Source organism: Pteronotus mesoamericanus, unplaced genomic scaffold (assembly GCF_021234165.1).
Source record: "Pteronotus mesoamericanus isolate MK-2021 breed Mesoamerican mustached bat unplaced genomic scaffold, CSHL_Meso_final scaffold_167, whole genome shotgun sequence".
NCBI lineage: Eukaryota > Metazoa > Chordata > Mammalia > Chiroptera > Mormoopidae > Pteronotus > Pteronotus mesoamericanus.
In genome coordinates, this window is record NW_026555308.1 from 26121573 (window position 1) to 26141206 (window position 19634).

Here is a 19634-nt window from a genome sequence, read left to right on the forward strand (position 1 = left end):
CTGAATTCAGAAACACTCTTGTTTCCTCTGTCACTTTCTTATCACAAGTTCCATTAAAACAAAGATACGACAAGGTTCAGAACCAGATCACCCTTCCCCAGAGCACAGATAATATGACTCAAATCAGCAGATATGTAGACTTTGCCTTTCAAAATTGTTCAAAAGTTACTTTTTCTCATCTAAAAGCGGAAGAGTGCAAAATTGGCACAGAGATATCAGCCACAGGCCCTACTAAGACTGGAGTGCTTCCTGACTACCCTTTGGTTATTGAGACAATTCATTAAAATTACGCAGCACTATGGAAAGTTAAAAAGGAAAACCTGCTGCTTTGTTTTTTTTTCCCCCACCTTTGGCTTAAGAGCCCACCAGTTTTATACATGTGCATTTCCTGGTTATACAATAGAGCCATCTGCTGGTAAATAGAATCAGCCATAAAAATAAAGCATTCATTAAGTTCTTATAATTGTTCATACAGTACTCTGACCCTTAAGGCTCTGCCATAGGCCTCTGATGTAAATGAAACTCACGGGAGAGGGGCAAAGAAATGTTGCTATGGCTCCAAAACAGCCTGGCTACTAGGTCACAAGTGGCTGCATTATCTCCCCCCAAAGCTGGCTTTGGGGCATGAACATCTTGGGTTAGAATATGCTGACACGTGGGATGAACCAAGGATCCTCCACACGCCATGGTGATCCCAATAATTTTAAGAATCAGTTCAAAAAAATCTAAAAAACCCACAATGAGCCTCAAAACAGAGTTCTTGTGTATTTACACTGACAGATCGTTCGTGCTGCAAACGTTTTATGCAGGAAGGGGACATTGTCAAGAGGCCAAACTAGTCCAAAAAGATTGGGAATCCCTAATGCAGGCTGCTGTTTCCAGGAAGAATCTTCTTGTATAATGTTGTATCTTAAGAGGGAGTTTTAAAAATTCTTGTGAGAGGACCAAGAAAGAGCTAATCGGTTTCTCTAGATCTTTTGTCTCCAAACATCCCAAATTTGCCCAGCCAAAGACAACGATTCCCTGTAAGACAAACCATTGCATATAAAGCCAAATGAAACAGGCTTGAGTGAAGACCGCTATTAAATAACATAGGATTTTTTTGTACAGGTAGATTTAAGAAATAGTCACGTGCTATAGAACAGAGTCCTGAGCAAACTGTGAAAATGCAGCCTGTCCTTATTATCCCAACCGCAAGCCATCACTCTCCTCTCCGGACTTACCCTGTTGTTTCTCCATTCCCGTAATGGCAAGAGCCATAAATGTATCTTCACTGAGGTGAAATGGCTTATACAAACACAAGTACTTTTTAACAGGGGGCAACTCTCATTAGCCAAACAAAGGAATAAAAGTGTAAGTGAGAATAATTTCAGAAATAAGGAACCACATGGGGTTAGGAATTTCAGACGTAGAGGATGGTTTCATGGATCCTTAATAAAAAGTTAGGTGTGGTGATTGGCCCAGTTTTGCAGGAAGCAATGGCAGAGGAGCAGAAGGGCGAGACTTACACCATTAAGTTCCTTCTGATTCGCGCGCATGTGGACACACCCTCCATGAAGCAATTTGTTTCTTATGAACATGAATCTACCTTGACAGTTAAAGTAATTGATGAGTGAATTATACTCATAAAAAGTCAGTTATATGGTATTTCATGTTGAAAATATATGATATATACAGGTGTTTGGGGTTTTAACCTGTATTGTGGATTTTCAAACAGTAAATTCCAGCAATTCAATGGAAATTTCAGTTTTTTAATTTCTACTCTTTGTCCTAAAATTTTATTCCTAAATATCAAGGTGGAAATCCAGGTACATGTAAGGTAATCAGGATGATCAAACTAAAAAAATACTACAGAGTAAAGAATTCAATAAATTCTTTTATTATGATAAATGCAGTAAACTGTTATGTATGTGTATGAAAGCAACAGTCTCCAAATTGACAAATCTTATACAAAACTGTAAGAGTAGGTTATCTTTTGGCCACAGAGCTTCCTCATTTGGGAATCTGGAGGAAAATCTCCTTTTTTTCTAATTTAATTTTTCTTGCTTTCTCTAACCCAAGTAAATCTCTTCTCATTGTCCCCTTTTTTACTTTTTAAGTTAAATTTATTGGAGTGACATTGGTTAATAAAATTGTATAGGTTTCAAGTGCACAATTCTGTAAATAAATCATGTTTACTGCATTGTGTGTTTATCTCCCAACATCAAATCCCCTTTCTCACTTTTAGGTCAGCATTTCTTCATCTTACAATGACCTTGCTCTTCTTTCTCAGGAATACAACCCTCTTCCACCCTTTTGGACTGGTATCGGATGGATCCAAATCCTCCACCCACCTCTGAATCCATGTACAACACTTATAAAGGCCCCTGTGTATACAGATCAGACAGGACTGCACTGAACATTCACTAGGAGCTCGAAAAATAGTTGTTGCTTCCTTAAAGGCTCAGCAGTAAAAAGGGTGGCTGCACCAGAAGGAGCAATGATGCTATGACAGTGACTTCTTTGAGCAATATTTTCCATGCATCCAGCCTGGGACACTGATGGGATTGGAGCCTTACAGAAATTCTGCTTAGAGAAATTCTTAGAGCCTTTGAGCCTTAGAGCCTGGTGCAAGGTAGCGCAGCAGAGAGCAAGGAGATGACCGTGGAGCTGAGTGATAATGGCAGGGCTGTTATGAGGATTAAATGAGGTAAAGCAGGTAACTGCTTCGACAGATGAAGTGCAATTACTAACAACATTTAATGTTGTTAATAATTCTATTATACTAACTCCTTTAAAGAGAGTCATTTACTATTAAAACTTTCTAGCTTACTTTCAAATTCTGGTAAAAGAAATTCCCCGTGGAGACACTTTGTAACAGCAAATGATCAAACAACAGCTTTGGGAAATTCAGCCAAGCATGCAGTCAGAACAAAGTTAATATGTTAAGTATGTGCATTTGTTTCAAAGCAAGATTGCTAAATAAAGATGTGGTTATAGAAAACTTCACCTTTACAGAAGAGCCTTTTGACACAGGCCAGTTTAATACAATTAAATGTTTCTAGCAATCTGAAGTTTCAGATGCCCAGGGTTCCAGCAGCAGACCCTGCTCAGTAATGCAGTGGTGTTTTGCTACATAAAACATGTTTTCCACACATTTTTCAATGGTCAAGTTTCCTGCTTGATGAGTTGTCTGTTTACTACTGCTGCCTATTGCTCTTTCACAGGCCCTGAAGGCTCTAAAATTCTTTACCCTTCTACAACCTGTTCGTATTTCTCACACAGGCTGAAGTCGTTCCCCAGAGCTCAGCCCTTGACCCTGGGCAGCTTTGTCATCCTTGCCCCCCTCTTTGGTGATGAGAATTTGTTTTAGAGTAGACATTTCATCACTCTCATGCCTTTTTTTACTTAACTTTTGCAATAGTTTCTTAGGCTAAATTTTCCATTTCTATTTAGGCAACCATTTAAAAACTCAGTTTTCCTGATTTCAATCCATTCTCGTGAAAACAGTATCCTCTGTGCTCGAGGTTGCCTCAGGAATCACCTAATACGATATGTTCTAGTTCAAAACTTGAACAAACTATTGAGTACAGCTATTGTCAAAGCTCAGTGGAAAGAAGTTTCTAGAAAGTGCCCATCAATGTGACTGTGAAGGAGATAGCCACAGGAGGATGAGCACTGGCTAATGAGAACTCTGTAATCTGGCAGGCCACATTTCTGGGCATCACTGACTATTTGACTTGAGCTATGTGACTTTCAGGCTTTACTTTTGAGGCCTCACTTTTTCATCCTTAAATGATGAAGGTATTGGTCAGATCCCAGTGGGAAACAGATGGCCACTCCAATGGAGTTATTGAAGGGATTTTAATGAAGGAAACACGTACAAAGGTATACGCACAGTTAAGAACATCAGCAAAGTATGGCGAGGCACCCCCTAGAACTAAAGTTACCACTTACCTTACCTTAAAAAGATAGGAAAGAGTCCTGGCCAGGTGGCTCAGTTGGTTGGAGCATTGTCCTGTACACCAAAAGGTTGCCAATTCAATTCCCTGTCAGAGCATACACCTAGGTTGTGGGTTTGAACCCTGGTCAGGGTGCATAAGGAAGGCAACCAGTAGATGTTTCTCTCTCTCTCTCTCTCTCTCTCTCTCTCTCTCTCTCTCCCCCTCCTCCCCCTTCTTCTCTCATTAAAATCAAAAAACATATTTTCGTAGGTAGGGGAAGAGGTAATGGGAAGGTATTATTACAGGATCAAGAACGAGAGCTTCTGGAGAGGACCACCCTATGAGCTGAGACTTGGGTAGCGGAATACAGCTACTGCCACCCTGTGCCCAGGCAGTAGTGGTGGATAGATCATGGAATAAATAGCCTCTGTCCTTCTGTCTGTATCTCGCTTGGACTGAACCCAACAAGAAGCCAGAGGGCAAGAGAGCCTGAATGACAAGTCCAGAGAGACCAGCTTCCAAGCAAAAGGACAGCATGGGGGAAGGGTGTAAGAGAATCTGGAAGGGGAAACAAACAAACCTCAGGCCAAGGAGTTTAATTACATGTACAAGTCCAGTTCTCCCAACACCATTTACTGAAGAGACTGTCTTTACTCCATTGTATGTTCTTGTCTCCTTTGTCAAATAGTAATTGACCATAAAGACATGGGTTTATTTCTGGGCTATCTATTCTGTTCCATTGATCCATGTGTCTATTCTTAAGCCAGTACCATATTGTTTTGATTACAGTGGCCTTATAATACACTTTGATATCAGGTGTTTTAATTCCTCCAACTTTGCTCTTCTTTCTCAAGGTTGCTGAGACTATTCAAGGTTGTTTTTGGTTCCATATACATTTTTGGAATATTTTTTCTAGATCTGTGAAATATGCCATTGGTTAATGGGAGTTGCGTTGAATCAGTAGATTGCTTTGGGTAAGATGGACATTTTAATGATTTAGTTCTTCCAATCCATGAACACGGTATGTGCTTCCACTTAACTTGTAACTTCCTCAATTTTTTTCTCCAGCGTCCTGTAGTTTTTCAAGTACAGGTCTTTTACCTCCTTGGTTAAATTTATTCCTAGGTACTTTATTTTTTTTTTCTTGTTGAATAGTAAAAGGGGTTGTATTCTTAGTTTCTCTTGCTGATAGTTCATTATTAGTATATAAAAATGCCATCAATTTCTGAATATTGACTTTGTATCCCACTACTTTGATGAATTCATTTATTAGGTTGAGTAGTTTTTTGGTGGAGCTTATAGGATTTTCCATGTATAATATTTCATCTGTGAATAATGGCAGGTTTACTTCCTCTTTTCTAATTTGGATACATTTTATTTCTTCTTTTTGCATGATTGCTGTGGCTAGGACTTCCACTACTATGTTGAATAACAATGGTGATAGCTGACACCCCTCTCTTATTCCTGATCTTAAGAGAAATTCTGGCACATGCAAAAAAATAAAATAAATTAAAAAAAATGAAACTAGACCACCATCTTACACCATACACCAGAATAAACTCAAAAATGGATAAAAGACAAATATAAGTCATGATACCATAAAAATCCTAGAGGAAAAGACAGGCAGTACAATTTTGGATATTTCATGTAGCAATATTTTTACCGATATATTTCCTAGAGCAAGGAAAATAAAGGAAAAATTAAACAAATGGGACTACATCAAATTAAAAAGCTTCTGCACAGCTAAGGAAACCATCATCAAAATGAAAAGGGTATCATATGTATGGGAGAACATATTTGCCAATGATACTTTGAAAAAATGCTTAATCTCCAAAATATATAAAGAACTTACACGACTCAACACCAGGAAGACAAATAATCCAATTGAAAAATGGGCAAAGGACCTAAAAGGATATTTCTCCAGGGAGGACATACAGAGGGCCCATAGACAGATGAAAAAATGCTCAATATCATTAGTCATTAGAGAGATGCAAATTAAAACCACAATGAGATATCACCTCACACCTATCGGAATGGCTGTCATTAATAAATCAACAAACAACAAGTAGAGAGTGTAGAGAAAAAGGACCCCTAGTGCACCATTGGTGGGAATGCAGACTGGTGCAGCCACTGTGGGAAACTGTATGGCATTTCCTCAAAAAACTAAAAATGGAACTACCTTTCTACCCAGCAGTTCCACTGCTGGGAATATACCCTAAGAGTCCTAAAATACTAATCCAAAAGAATATATGCAGCCCTGTGTTCATAGCAGGGCAATTTACAATAGCCAAGATTTGGAAATAACTTAAATGCTCATCAGTAGATGAGTGGATAAAACAACTGTGGCACATTTACACAGTGGAATACTATGCAGCAGAAAGAAAAAAGGAATTCCTACCTTTTGCAACGACATGAATGGAACTGAAGACTATAATGCTAAGTGAAATAAGCCAGCCAGTGAAAGACAAATACCAATATGATCTCACTTACAAGAGGAATCTAAAGAACAAAATAAACTAATGAGCAAAATAGAACCAGAGACCTAGAATCATGGAACGGACTGACAGCTCTAAGATAAGAGGGGAGGAGGTGGAGACTGACTGAAAGAAGGTGAAGGAATTGGTCAAAGAACATATATGAAGGACCCATGGACATGGACAATGGTGTGGGGATCGATTATGGAAGTGGGGGTGGGCTGGGTGGAGGGATGCAAAGGGGGAAAATGGAACAACTATAATAGCATAAACAATAAAATATTTAAAATATAAAAAAAAAAGGTCCTGTTGAAATATTTAAAAAACAAACCAAAACAAACAAACAAAAAACCCCAAGGGGTTTAATTATGTTAATGGATCCCAAATGTCAGCACATAGATCAGTGTTGAATTATGGTAACAGTTAGCAAGAAAAAGACAAATTAGGAATTTAAAAAGAACATTGTAAAGTTTTCATGAAGCCAAATTTATTTCATGTAGAGAGGATGGTCCTTTATTCTGAGATTTTGGTTGTTCTATATATTTTGGGGTTAAGAGGATTTTTTTTTATAAATGGTGGTGATATTTTGAAATTATTGTGTTTTATTGTAGTTTTTTTGTTTCTTAAAAAAATGTAGAAGTTAGCAGTTTTTTGAGACCCAACCCCAATTATTTTGGGGATGAAAATCCTTATGGCTTTATGAAATCTAAAAGTATAGATACCTTCTATCTAAGTCATCTGTTAAATTATGAATTGAATGTCTTATCAAGTGGTCTTTCCAGGAATTTATGGTCCCTGAGTTCCTTTGGACCAAGTTCAAGGTGGACCTGTATTCAATATCAAGTTGTTTTTAACAAGTTTCCAAGATATTATTTTTCTAGAAAATACCTATTTCCAAAGGTCAGTCTTTCTAAAAAAGTTTAACTACTTTTCCTATTTCTATAGCATCACCGATAGAATAAAAGAAAAAGTATTGGAAAGGAATTGATGACTCACATGTTAACTTATAAAAAGATTTTTGGCATGGAAGTTGAAGAGAAATGATCATATAACATTTAATAAGTTCATAAATAACTTTAAATAATGGCTTACTCAAACCTCTGAATGGGTCAACTTTTATTTTAATTCAGTTCACAGCATTTCAGTTTATTAAGAAAAGATTTGATATTTTTAAAAAATAAAGGAAGGGGATAATAGGGACTTGTTATTTAATAGATACAGAGTTTTAGTTTTGCAAATGAAAATGGAGATTAATTTTACAAAAATGTGAACATGCTTTACACCACTGAATTTCACACTTAAAAATAGATAAAATAATCAGTTTTATATGTATTTACCACAGTAAAAATAAAAATAACATCAAATGAATGTATAAAGCAAGTAAACTACAGAGTGAAGGAATTGATAAATATTAAAATCAATTTAACTACTCTTTACCTGATTCACAGGGTTGTTGTGAGAACAAAATAAAAAAAGGGAGACTGACATAATAAGAACTATTAAATAAAACATAACAAGGGAACAAAATAAAGTAATCTCACTGAAAGAAAGGATTTTTGTTCCTTTAATAAAGAAAACATCCTTTAAAAATACTATGTCTTCAAATAAAATTTTGTTTTAGTGCAGCATATACAAGTATACAAGTACTTTTCCTATTTGTAAAGACAGTGCTTTGAATAATTGAATTTTTGGCAACAGGATTATTTTTTCCTCACACATCAAACACATGTTTAGATTTTGAGTACTTGGGCATGTTGACCAACAATGTTTCCCCCCTCCCACTGTATGCCAGTGTTTTAGGAACTGTATGTGCCTGTAGGAAGAAGGATTTTCAGGTGAGTTTATAAGTAAAGGGATAGAATTTTACTGCCCACATTAACTGAGGTTTTTCAACTTAGCTTTGTGAATAAATTATTATTAAACTGTGTATAACCAGCAACAAATGTTTTATAATTAACAGTGTTCAGAATGAAGGTAATTATTTCTGCTAGTGAAATGTAGGCTCTAAGTAAGAAAACTTAAAAAAAAAGAAGTCAAAGAAATTTAACTGCAATGATAAGAACTTCAATACTCTAACGATGTTGTTCCCAAAACCTAACAAGGGAATCCTTAATTGAACTTGATATATCATGAGAAACCTTTTCCATGAGAACACACCCGCCCCAGCCCAGCCTGGCATTTGCACAGACTCTCTCCTTTACCAAGATTTGAAGGAGAAATGTGTTAGGCATTCTTTTGGATCAGATAAAAGTTTAGCAACAATTTCCATAGTGCATTCCAATATGATAAGGTAAGCAGAGAACAGATGGAAGAGCTCTCTTTTGCTGTGAATTTCCACTTCTTTTAAGGTCTCCCAGTCAAAATACTACCAAGAAGCCTGGCTGGAATATCAGAGAAGGTGGTACAGTGTGTCCAATATTAGCTACGTAGTGGGCCTCAGTTTTCGCTTAAGTTTATTTTGCTTGTGAAATAAGAAGACTACTCTATCTAATTAATCTTGCTCTCTTTGGTGGGTATTTGTCATGACGTTTTGATGGTCCAGCGTGTCTCACCATTTGGAGAACTTCCCATCTCCCCAAAATAAAAGCCAAGGACTCCCACTCAAGCATCCTTTGCAGCCAAGCGGTAGGCATGTGTCTCCACCAATCAGTCACACCAGCCTGAGACTTCAAAATGGAAGAGAGTGATAGGAATTAGGTGCCACATAGAATGGAATCGTACCAGGTTGAGAGGACCATGCCTTTTCCGAGGCTGCAGAGACAGAAGACTTGGAAGTAATATCTCATCCTCAGGGAAGTAATAAGTAATGTGGGGCTTACGTCCAGGGGCAGCAGTAATTAGTTCCTCGCCTGAATATGACAGGGTGTTGTGTAGAGCCTCTAAGCCAGAATCTCTGATTCTTCTAGAGAGCCTCTGAAATACCTATTCTCCTTTAATAATTCATTTTCCCCTTCATACTAACTAGAATGGGTTCTGTTGAATTTAAATGGGAATCTGGCTTATTATTACTTACTGTTCATGTGACTTTAAGTAATTTATTATGAGCCTTCAATTCCTCACCTCTAAAAATGGAAGAAATGATAACTCAGTGGAGGTTGCTGTGATGATTTAATGTGGTAGTGCAGAAAAATGCTTAGCATAATGCCTAATCCTTAAAAGTAAGCTTTTTGAAAAGCACCTCCTTCATAAACTCTACATTTTATGTTTCAATGATAATAGCTTCTGGGAGCTCACATTCTAGGAAAGAACCAGAGAGCTGATCATAAAGATCTGAAACTCTTAGAAACTCTGGTGTCTTGGCATTACGCAACTACATCTAGCCTGGTTCACTCCCTGTTGGAAAACAGTGATTCATTATGCATTATATAGGAACAAACATTACTTGGTCTACTCTTTTCTTTCTTCTCCTGTGACCTTCTTGCTAGCTATGTTCTTTTGGGCTTCTGAAATGAAAAGGGAGAGAATGAAGAATACTGAGAGGAGTGTGGACTAGGGCTAAAGGAAAAAGTTTTCCAAGGAACTTTTGAAGACGAAACTTGGAAAGGCTGTCATGTGAGATAGAAGCTTATAGAAAAGAAAAATAAAGGATTTAAAAATACATCTCTGAAAAATTTCCCTACATACTGTATAATTAATGCAATTTAACCCTCAATATACCTCTGGAGTTCATTGGACCCAAATATAGTTTTTAATTTCTGGTTTTGAGTCATTCTATTCATGAAAACCTATATTTTGTGGCTTTTATTCTTTCTTAGAGGTCTTATTAAAAAAACAGAGAATATATATTTATTTTTTAAAAGTAGAATAAAACTCATTCCGTCTTGCAAATACAATACAGATCCATTGGAGCTTTTTCAAATCTAAGCTGTATTGTGGGGTTTTAGTAATCTTAGTTTTCCTATATTTGAAACACATTGTTACTTAATCATTCTAGGAATTATTTTTTATCATTGTTCATCAATTATTTTCGAATAAGACTTTAAAGCTTAAAAAATGTGAAATTGCCTAGGAGGGCAATACAATAGTAAAATTAATAATCACTCTTCATTTTCTTCTTGTGTTGCCAAAAGTATTGCATCATCTTTCAAGGTATAAAAGAGGAGACACCGTTTTTATGACCTCGTTTTGGCTTTCCTTAAACACAGCTGTGAATACTAAAATTTTTTTCCGTATGTAATATCCAAAGAGAAGAAAAGTGGTGGAGGGGGACATTAGGCCATTCTGAGACAAATCAGAAGATTAATGTGAAGAGCAGCATTGTTGACCAGCACTGGGCAATGCAGTTGTCACTAATCATATGTGGCTTTTCAGGGCTTGAAGTGTGGTTAGTTTGAATTGAGATGTGTTGTAAATATAAAATATACACAAGATTTTGAAGACTTCTTAACACAATAAATAAGAATATAAGATTCAATACTTTTTGAGGTACAAAAGTACCTCAATACTTTTTTGTATTGATTGCAGGTCAAAATGACAATACTTTTGATAGGTTAAATAAAATCTATTATTAAAATTTACTTTCATCTATTTATTTAAAATTTTTAATGTGACTACTAGAAAATTTAAAACTACATGTGTGACTTGCAGTATATTTCTGTGGACAGTGTTATTCTAGATACTAATGTTGACAGTGGAATTAATTATGGTAGTGAAATAGACTATGAATCTTTGGACAATGACTTCCTAGAAATTTAGATGAATATCCTCAAACTCATGAATCAGTGAGTGAAAAATGTATCTCTAAGAACAGAAAAAGAAATAGGATATTATCATACAGCAAAGACTATCACACCTTTGGTGGTAAGAACTTGGACTTTTCCTCTGCTAAGAGGATGTGTGATACTATTCTCCCATCTTTTAAAATGTTTATGTGCCAAAATTGTTACTTGATACAAGATTTGCTATGTTTAAATTCTCACTAAAATTTCTAATGAGGTTTAATTTACATAAGAATAATGGCACAATATGGAATGCCATTATTCTTATGTAAATTATTTAAAAAATGACTTTAAAATTAAAAGAAAAGTTCCCTTTTATACTAAGGGTTAAGAACTTGAGTAATTTGAAAGTTACCTTGTGGATATTAAACTCTTTTTTTGAAGCTACAAATCAGTTCTGGAATCAAACCACTTAAAGCTCAGCATTACATGGTAAGCAGTCCCAAAGTTATTATGAGAGTTTTATTTCTAAATTTTCAGTAACATGATTATTAAAATATATATATGAACACATTTGAAAGTAGAAAGGCTAAGTCCTGCTTTATTCAAAAGGAGAAGAATGAATAAGACTCAGAATATAGTCAGCACAGGCATAGGTATTTCTATTTTAAGGAAGAGTCTAGAAGTAATAACCCTTAGGGTAAGCAGGCTGTTCTAGAATTTATAGCATTTTCCTTGGGCATCTGAGGCGAGCAAAATAGGGCTTACTCTTTCCCAAAGAATGTTTCTGAACCACATTTATTTAAAAATATCTCACAATTTAATTTTCCTTTGCATTAAGTATGTGGTTCAAGAGCATTTTCTTTCCTGAAAAACACAATGTGTCCAGCTACTCAATAACAAACACATGGGAACCATTCACATATATTTATTGGGTGCCTTTTATGTGTAGGCCCCAGAGCTAAACCCTGGAGGACAAAGATGAATTAATCAAATCCCTGACCCTTCAGGAGTTCCTAATGTCATAAAGGTTGAGAAAGGATGGAAAGATATTCAGATAAGTGAACTTCAATACTCTAAGAATGAGAAAGGGGAAAAGGAAAAAGACATGCATTAAGCATCAGGTCTGTGCCACAGATTTTCTCTGTATATTAAGCCCCCAATGAAAGAGAAAAACCATGCATTAATCCTACCACCCAGAGACTGCAACGTGCTCTGGGCTGCTGTTCGCGTTCCCTGCCTCCTTAAATTTCTGTGTTGAAGCCCTGACTCCTGATGTGATAACATTAGGAGGTGGGGCCTCTGAGAAGTCACTAGGTTTAGGTGAGGTCATCAGGGTGAAGACCTCATGATGAGATTAGTGTCCTTATAAGAAGAAATCAGAGGGCTCTCTCCTTCTGTTACCTTCTCTCTCTCCCTTTGCCTCCTGCCCTTTCCCCAGCCCCCAGGTAAGATACCGCGACAAAGCAACCATCTGCAAGCCAGGACCAGTCATGCTGGCACCCTCATCTCTGACTTCAGAACTGTCAGAAATAAATAAATGTCTGTTGTTTATACCCCCAGCCTAAAAGTGGTATTTTGTTAGGGCAGCCCGAGCTGACTAAAGTCCCTGTTGGTGCATTACCCTCAAGACTTGTATGTGTGTGTCTGCCTGTAACATGCATAGCATGTAAAACATTGATTCATACTATATGTGGTTATGTATGGTTAAATTATGATCGTTTCCAATTAACAATATGTCATAGGTATAATCTACATTTGAATAATGATGGATGTCATTTTCCCTAATTGTTAGCCTTAAAAATTACCATAATTTTTCATGGTCACAATAAATTTTATTACATTCAAATGCAGTTTCCCACTATTGGACAACCTAATAAGCATATTTATATATCTTTGTGAACTTGTTTTTCATTTTCTTAATATATGAATAAAGCAGTTACTAGATTTTAGAGTATACACTGGGTACACATTTAAGATTACATACCCCAAATTAACACTCCCATCAACACAATATGAGAATCATAGTTTTCTTACATATTTTCCTATAATAACATTTTTAGTACCTTATAAATATGATGTTATCAGTTTAAAAATTATTTTTATATCTTTGCCTTTTATTGAGCTTGGAGATTTTATTTGCTAAATGTAAGTTTGGAAATCTTATTGGATATTTATAGGTCTTCTTTTGTAAATTATGATTCGTGTCCTTTGTAAATTTTTTTAATTTAAGGGTAAATCTTTTCCTCACTGATTTATGTGAGACCTTAATATATTAAGGATTTTGTGTTGTAATAAATGTTACAAATATTTTGTATCACTTTTTAAAATATTAACAAAGGCTTCTTAAACAGGTTGAAATAGTGTTAAGTGGTAAGCTTTCTTATGAGGTATAGAATTTTCAGGACTAAATTATCTTTTCATCTATGTGCATTAATGCCTAACTTTGAGGAGAGAGTCAACTTTTTGAAGCAGCAAACCCTAACCAAAAGTTAGAGAAGTCCTCGATTTCTCTCAACCTCATTTAGTACAGATAACATACCACACTGAATCCAATTATTACATATATTTTGAAATAACTGATTCACTCTGATACCTGATCTAATGCAAACAGCTCAGCTATTGACACGACAACTTGGGGTTATTGTTCCTAGCAGCAAATTCCAGTTTAATAAAACTTTCAAAACAGATTAAGTTATGTTACCCAATCTGCCTGAAGAGGCTGAGGGCAGCTGGGGTTAAGCTTCATCCCTAAGAGCCTGCGCCCCCGCGCGTCCCAGTCCCGGGTCACCCCGCGCTCTCCCCACTTCTCTGCAGGCATCCAAAGGGCGCCTCCCAAAGGGAGACTTAGTCCTTTGAGAAAGGCTAGATGGAATAGTTGTCCGAGCCCTTTGGGGGATAGTCTCTCCTAAGGAAATTTTGAAGTTTTGGAAAGTATTTTTCTTTAGACCACAGCAACTGAAGTGCTCCCTCAAACATGCTTCCTCTTGCCTTGTCTTCCTTAGATCTAAACGTTCAGGTTTCAGAAGATGAGAAAGTTGTATGTGAAATTTGAGTTTGTCCAGAATATTAATTCAGAGTAATCCTTGAATTCAACTCATTGTATTTATTTAACTTTTATATATTTAAATGTATACATTTAACTTCTTTCCCCATTTTTCATCTCACAGCTTCCTTCCTTTTACACATACAAACTTCTCAACATTTTCACCCTCACAGAAAAGGAAATGTGTCAGCACCACACAGCACAGATTAGCATGCTTTCCCCACGTAATTGTTGCTTGGAATTTTTTTTGCCATTTGAAGGAGCCAAATGGAGAAAAAAATGTCATGGGCATTTGATGAAACAAATTTGCAGACACTCAAATGCTTCAGTTTATAGAGGTCCTTTACGCCACCAATGCCTCTTGGGGAAAGTCTGCAAAACAGCCTATCTGTAAACATTTGGCTTCAGTGCTGCGTGTTTTCTAAATTGATTTGCCTGTTGACATTTAAAAAATATAAAGGAACACATTTGCATGTGGAAACAGAACTTTTTGTTTCTTATACATTTACTCTATCACAGAAGTTAAAAACAAAAGTGGTCATCAGCCTGGTTGCTGGTGAAGGATCATTTTCTAAAGGACATGGTCTAGATTTTTTGCCCAACCTCAATTTAAACTGCTAAGATCTTTTTATTGGTCTCTGGTCTCAACTTAAATAGCACTTATTAAAATGAGAAATTCTGGAGCTAATGTTTTCCTTTATTTTTGTATCTATGGCATTTTCTTTCTTAGGTTGAATTATTTCCTTTTTTATATCTAGTTTTATATTGCTGTAATTATGTCCACCAAAATATTTCTGAAAATTCTCCTAGGCACACGATATAATTTTACTTCCTCAGACCTTGAAAGTTGTTTATGGCATCTTCTCTTTGGCTAATAAAATAGAAGTGGAAGTGGTATGTGTAATTTCCAGGTGAGCACTGGTTGCATAGTTTGTCCCTCCTTTTATTGCAGCACGTCTGGATTGCAGAAGTGCATTCCAGGTAAAGCTTGCATCCAGAGGGTCCCTTAGTAACTATGATGAATAGAGACCCTGTGCCTCCCAACTTGAATGGGTATTCTGAATAAAAAATAAATTATTCAGATAAATAAAATATTAAGACAAGCCATTAACCAATTGCAACTAATAACCTTCAAAAATTTTAATGATAATCTAAAAAGAAGTAAAAGAAGGAAATTGAACTTCTGATCTTTCTTGATACTGCATTTCTCACCAATTACAATGATACCATCATTATCACCTTTATATGCACTACTTGACCTGAAATCTCTACTGAAGTTGTTTCTGTACATAATATAGGCTACACGATTTAAATTAAGTAAACTTGTCCTGGCTGGGTGGCTCAGTTGGTTGGTGTCATCCCATACACCAAAAAGTTGTGGGTTCAGTCCCTGATCACGGCACATACCTGGGTTGTGGGTTCAATCCCTGGTTGGAATGCATATGGGGGGCCACCAATCAATGTTTCTCTCTCACATCGATGTTTCTCCCTCTCTTTCTGTCTATCTCCCTTCCTCTTGCTCTAAAAATCAATGAACATATCCTTGGATGATGATTAAAAAAATAAATGAATAAATTAGATAAACTTTGCTGTGTGTAGGGATTGAGGTAGGAGAACATGATATGGTTCAGTGCCTCATTTATTGCAAGATCATAACATGAAACTAGCTATATGAGAGGCGGAAAAATAGGTAGAAACTCCAACTAACATTTAGTATCCCAACACCTGGTGAGATAACATTACTTACATACTTAGATAGAGCAATGTTAGATGTTATCTAGAGGTCTACTAGATGTTCTAGAAGTAAATGTTCTATTTCCATACTATTTGTGTTCTTTGTGGGAAAAGACCAGTTTTTCAGAGTGAATAAATGAACACTATCATGCTTTATTAAATGAAATATTTTACTTCCTTAAATTGCAAACAAATATTCATTAAATCTCTAATTTATGTTAAGAAAGATTTCTCTGAAGGGCTATCAAAGTTACAATGATAGTGTCTATACCTTTTAGTTTACCGTCAGTGACAGCACAATGGCTATCTTGCATTTCTTAAGAATTTCCATCTACAAAACTTCATTCACTAAGTTAGACCAATTCTAATTTTGTGATGCTATTAAGAAACAGACTGAAACATTTGGCTCAGAGGTATTATTTGAGATGGTGCTTGGGAGCAACACCTATAAAGTAAGAAGGGAAGTAGAAATGCAATAGCAGCCTCAGCCAATTCCAGGGGGGCTCAGGAACTTGGCTGGAGTTTCGGAACTGACCTCACTGAAAAGGAGAATGCCAAGTCTTGTGGCTCGGCATCTACCAGTCATTGGGTGCAGGTTAATGCCTTGAAGAGGGATGACTTTGGGACAATGGATTTTCTTTGGTAAGGGAAATTCCTGGAAACTCAGCTGTAAGTCATCATCAACACAAATGAACTCAGAATAAATAATAGATCTAAATATAAATCCTCCAGCTATAAAATTTCTAAAAGAAAACTTAGGAGAAAATATTTGTGATCTTGGGCACACCAAAATCATAAAATGTCTTGAGACACCAAAATCATGATCCATGAAAATATAAATTGATAAATTAGACTTCATCAAAATTAATAACTTCTGCTCCTAAAGACACTGTTAAGAAAATGAACAGAATAATCACAGACTGGAGAAAATACTTCTTGCAAAACACATTAAAAATTTTACTTGTATCTGGACTATACAAGTATAAAGAACCCTCAAAACCAAATAATAAGAAACAAATAATATAACTTAAAAATGGACAAATGATTTCAATGGCTACTTCACCAATTCATATATAATGATGGCAAATAAGCACACAGAGAGGTAGTCACCACCATTAACTATGGAAGAAATTTAAATTAAAACCACAGTGAAATACTACTATACCTATTGGAACAGCTAAAATTTAAAAGGCTAACCAGGGTTGGAGACAATGTTGATTTAACTAAAACCTCCATATAGTACTGGTGATACAACTTTGGAATTTCAACTCTTCTTAAGAAACTTAAATGTTTACCTATCATAATTCAACCATTTTACTCTTAGGTATTTACCCAAAAGAAAAGAAAGCATATGTCTATACAAAGACTTGTATGTAAATGTTTACAGCAGTTTTGTTTGTGAGTCAAAAACTAGAAATATCCTGACTGTCAGTCAATAGATGGAGGGACAAATCAACAGGAACTTTTAATACAATAGGATACTATTCAGCAATAAAAATGAATTCTTGATACACACTAAAACACAGATGGATGTAAAAATAATTTTGCTGAGTTAAAGCCAGTAAAAGGGATATATACTGTATGACTCTTTATATAAAGCTCAAAGGACATGGAAAATAAAATGTAGTGACATGAAGCAGATCAGTGCTTCCTTGGAAATTAGGTGTAGGCAGGTGGGAAGAAGTCAGTGAAAAGGATTACAAAGGAGCATGAAGCCTTTGTGGGGTGAAGGATAGTTTCATATCTTGACTGTGGTGATGGTTTCAAGCATGAATACATATGTCAAAGCTCATGAACTTGTACACTTTAAATTTGTCACGTATGCTTCAGTAAAGGAGAAGGAGAGGGGAGGGAGGGAGGAAGGAAGAAAAGGAAAAGAGGGAAAGAAGAGAGGGAGAAAGAAGGAGAGAAAGAAAGAATAAAAAGAAGACAAGAAAAAGATCCAAAACAAAAAGTTTTGAGATATTCCCTACCTGCTAGAGTAGCAAAAAATAAGTAAATAACTTATATCCTGGAATAGCAACAAATATTTATATTTAAATATATATAAATACAGCTCTATGACCCCAAGTCTAGTCTCCTTCCATCACCATTTATCCCCCGTTTACCCTCTTCTACCTCTCCCGCCCCTCTTTCCCTCTGGTAACCACCACACTGTTATCTGTGCTTATAAGTGATTTTATATTTTTAATATTTTGTTTAATCCAATATACCTATAAAGTGTTATAGAATTGTACACCTGAAATGGATGTAATTTTATTAACCAATGTCATCCCAATAAATTCAATAAAAAAATACAATTCTATATTAATCTCATTTTTAAGTATGAATAGGAATGTCTTCATTAAATCACTTAAAATGTTCAATTGAAAGCACAAATGATAATAATATGATTCATTAAAGATTTGAAAGTTTACTTATCAAAGGGAGGGATCTTCCAAAAGCCATTTTAGAATGTTAAAATTTAAAACGATCAGAAATATTATCAAATACATGCTTTCTGAAAAAATAATGCTGTATTACACTAAGTCCAAAATAGAAGAACAGAATTTATAAAATTCGATACAATGTAAGGCATTACTTGTCTTTCCCAGTTTATCAAGTGTAAAATCTTTTAGCTACTTTAAAGCCATTTTGTAAAGCTGGCTTCCTAAATAATGTGCTATGAATTTGACTTACAAATTAAAAATTAAAAAATGCTTTAATATCTTTGGCACTTAATGATTTTTTAAATGAAGTCACCACTAAATTACAACTTGAAAGCTAAATGTCTCAGTGAGGTGTTATAGTAAGCTTAGTTTTGTACAATGAGTGAAGTTCTTTCTACATATTCTAATGTTAATGAACTCATACCCACATTCTCACTTTTGATGCCGGTCCACATGACCAATGATATTATATGTTTTCCATTGTTCATTTCTACGTGTCCCACTTCTCAAGAATAGTTCAGGGGGAGACAGCCTGAGCCAGGTATCCGGTTCATGTCAAGTCTCCTTGCAATAAAATTTTTATTTCCTATACAGTTTCAAATGAGATGACTTATATGCACTGGCTGTTTTCTGTCAGAGGATGTTAAAATGGTGCAAAGATAACAGTTCAAATAACATTCTAATCTTTCAACAAGCCCAAAGGAATAATCTCCAGGCACAACCTGGCAAGAGAGAAGTGAAAATAAATAAACTAACTCTCACAGGATTATCCCATGATATTCCTACTGTATAGTGAACACATATCCATTGATCAGTCAACAGCTGGTATCTCCCTCAACTTCCCTGTATCTCGATTTCTTAATTTCTAACATGTAAATAATAATTATGAAAAAAGTAACAATATAATAGTGATGATTCTGGAAACTACCCCTGTTTGTTGCTGTAAGGATTCAGAGAGATGGCATCTGTCAGTCACCTAGTGCTATGCATGGAGCTCTGCCCATTTGTTCTATTTCTATTTGTTCTATTTGTTCCAGCTCTGTTTTAGTATCAGTAACTTTGTCCCAGGAACATAGAGATGAAGAAAGGTCAGCCTTCATTCTAAGAATGCAGTTTACCAGTGGAGTCCAAAAGTTAGAATGGTATTCAGAGACCAGTGATGAAAAGGATAATAAGGAACCATGGTTTCCAGATAGTGGTGGCACAAAGGTAGAGCAAGTTTTATTCTGCTTGGACAGTCAAGACTTCTTCACAGCATGGAGCAAACTTCACCCTTCATCTCCATCCTCTCTACCAAAGCTAACGAGAGGTTTTTAAAAGGGGCACCTGAGATCCAACTGCAATTTGGTTCCTCATGGTACAGACCAGAA

The 19634-nt window shown here is 35.8% G+C and overlaps 1 protein-coding gene across 1 annotated transcript in view; it reads right to left on the reverse strand.

Moving 5' to 3' along the window:
- Positions 1-19634, reverse strand: part of CCDC192 (coiled-coil domain containing 192) — a 211154-nt gene that overhangs the window by 172123 nt on the left and 19397 nt on the right. The gene's annotated exons all lie outside the window — the stretch shown is intronic.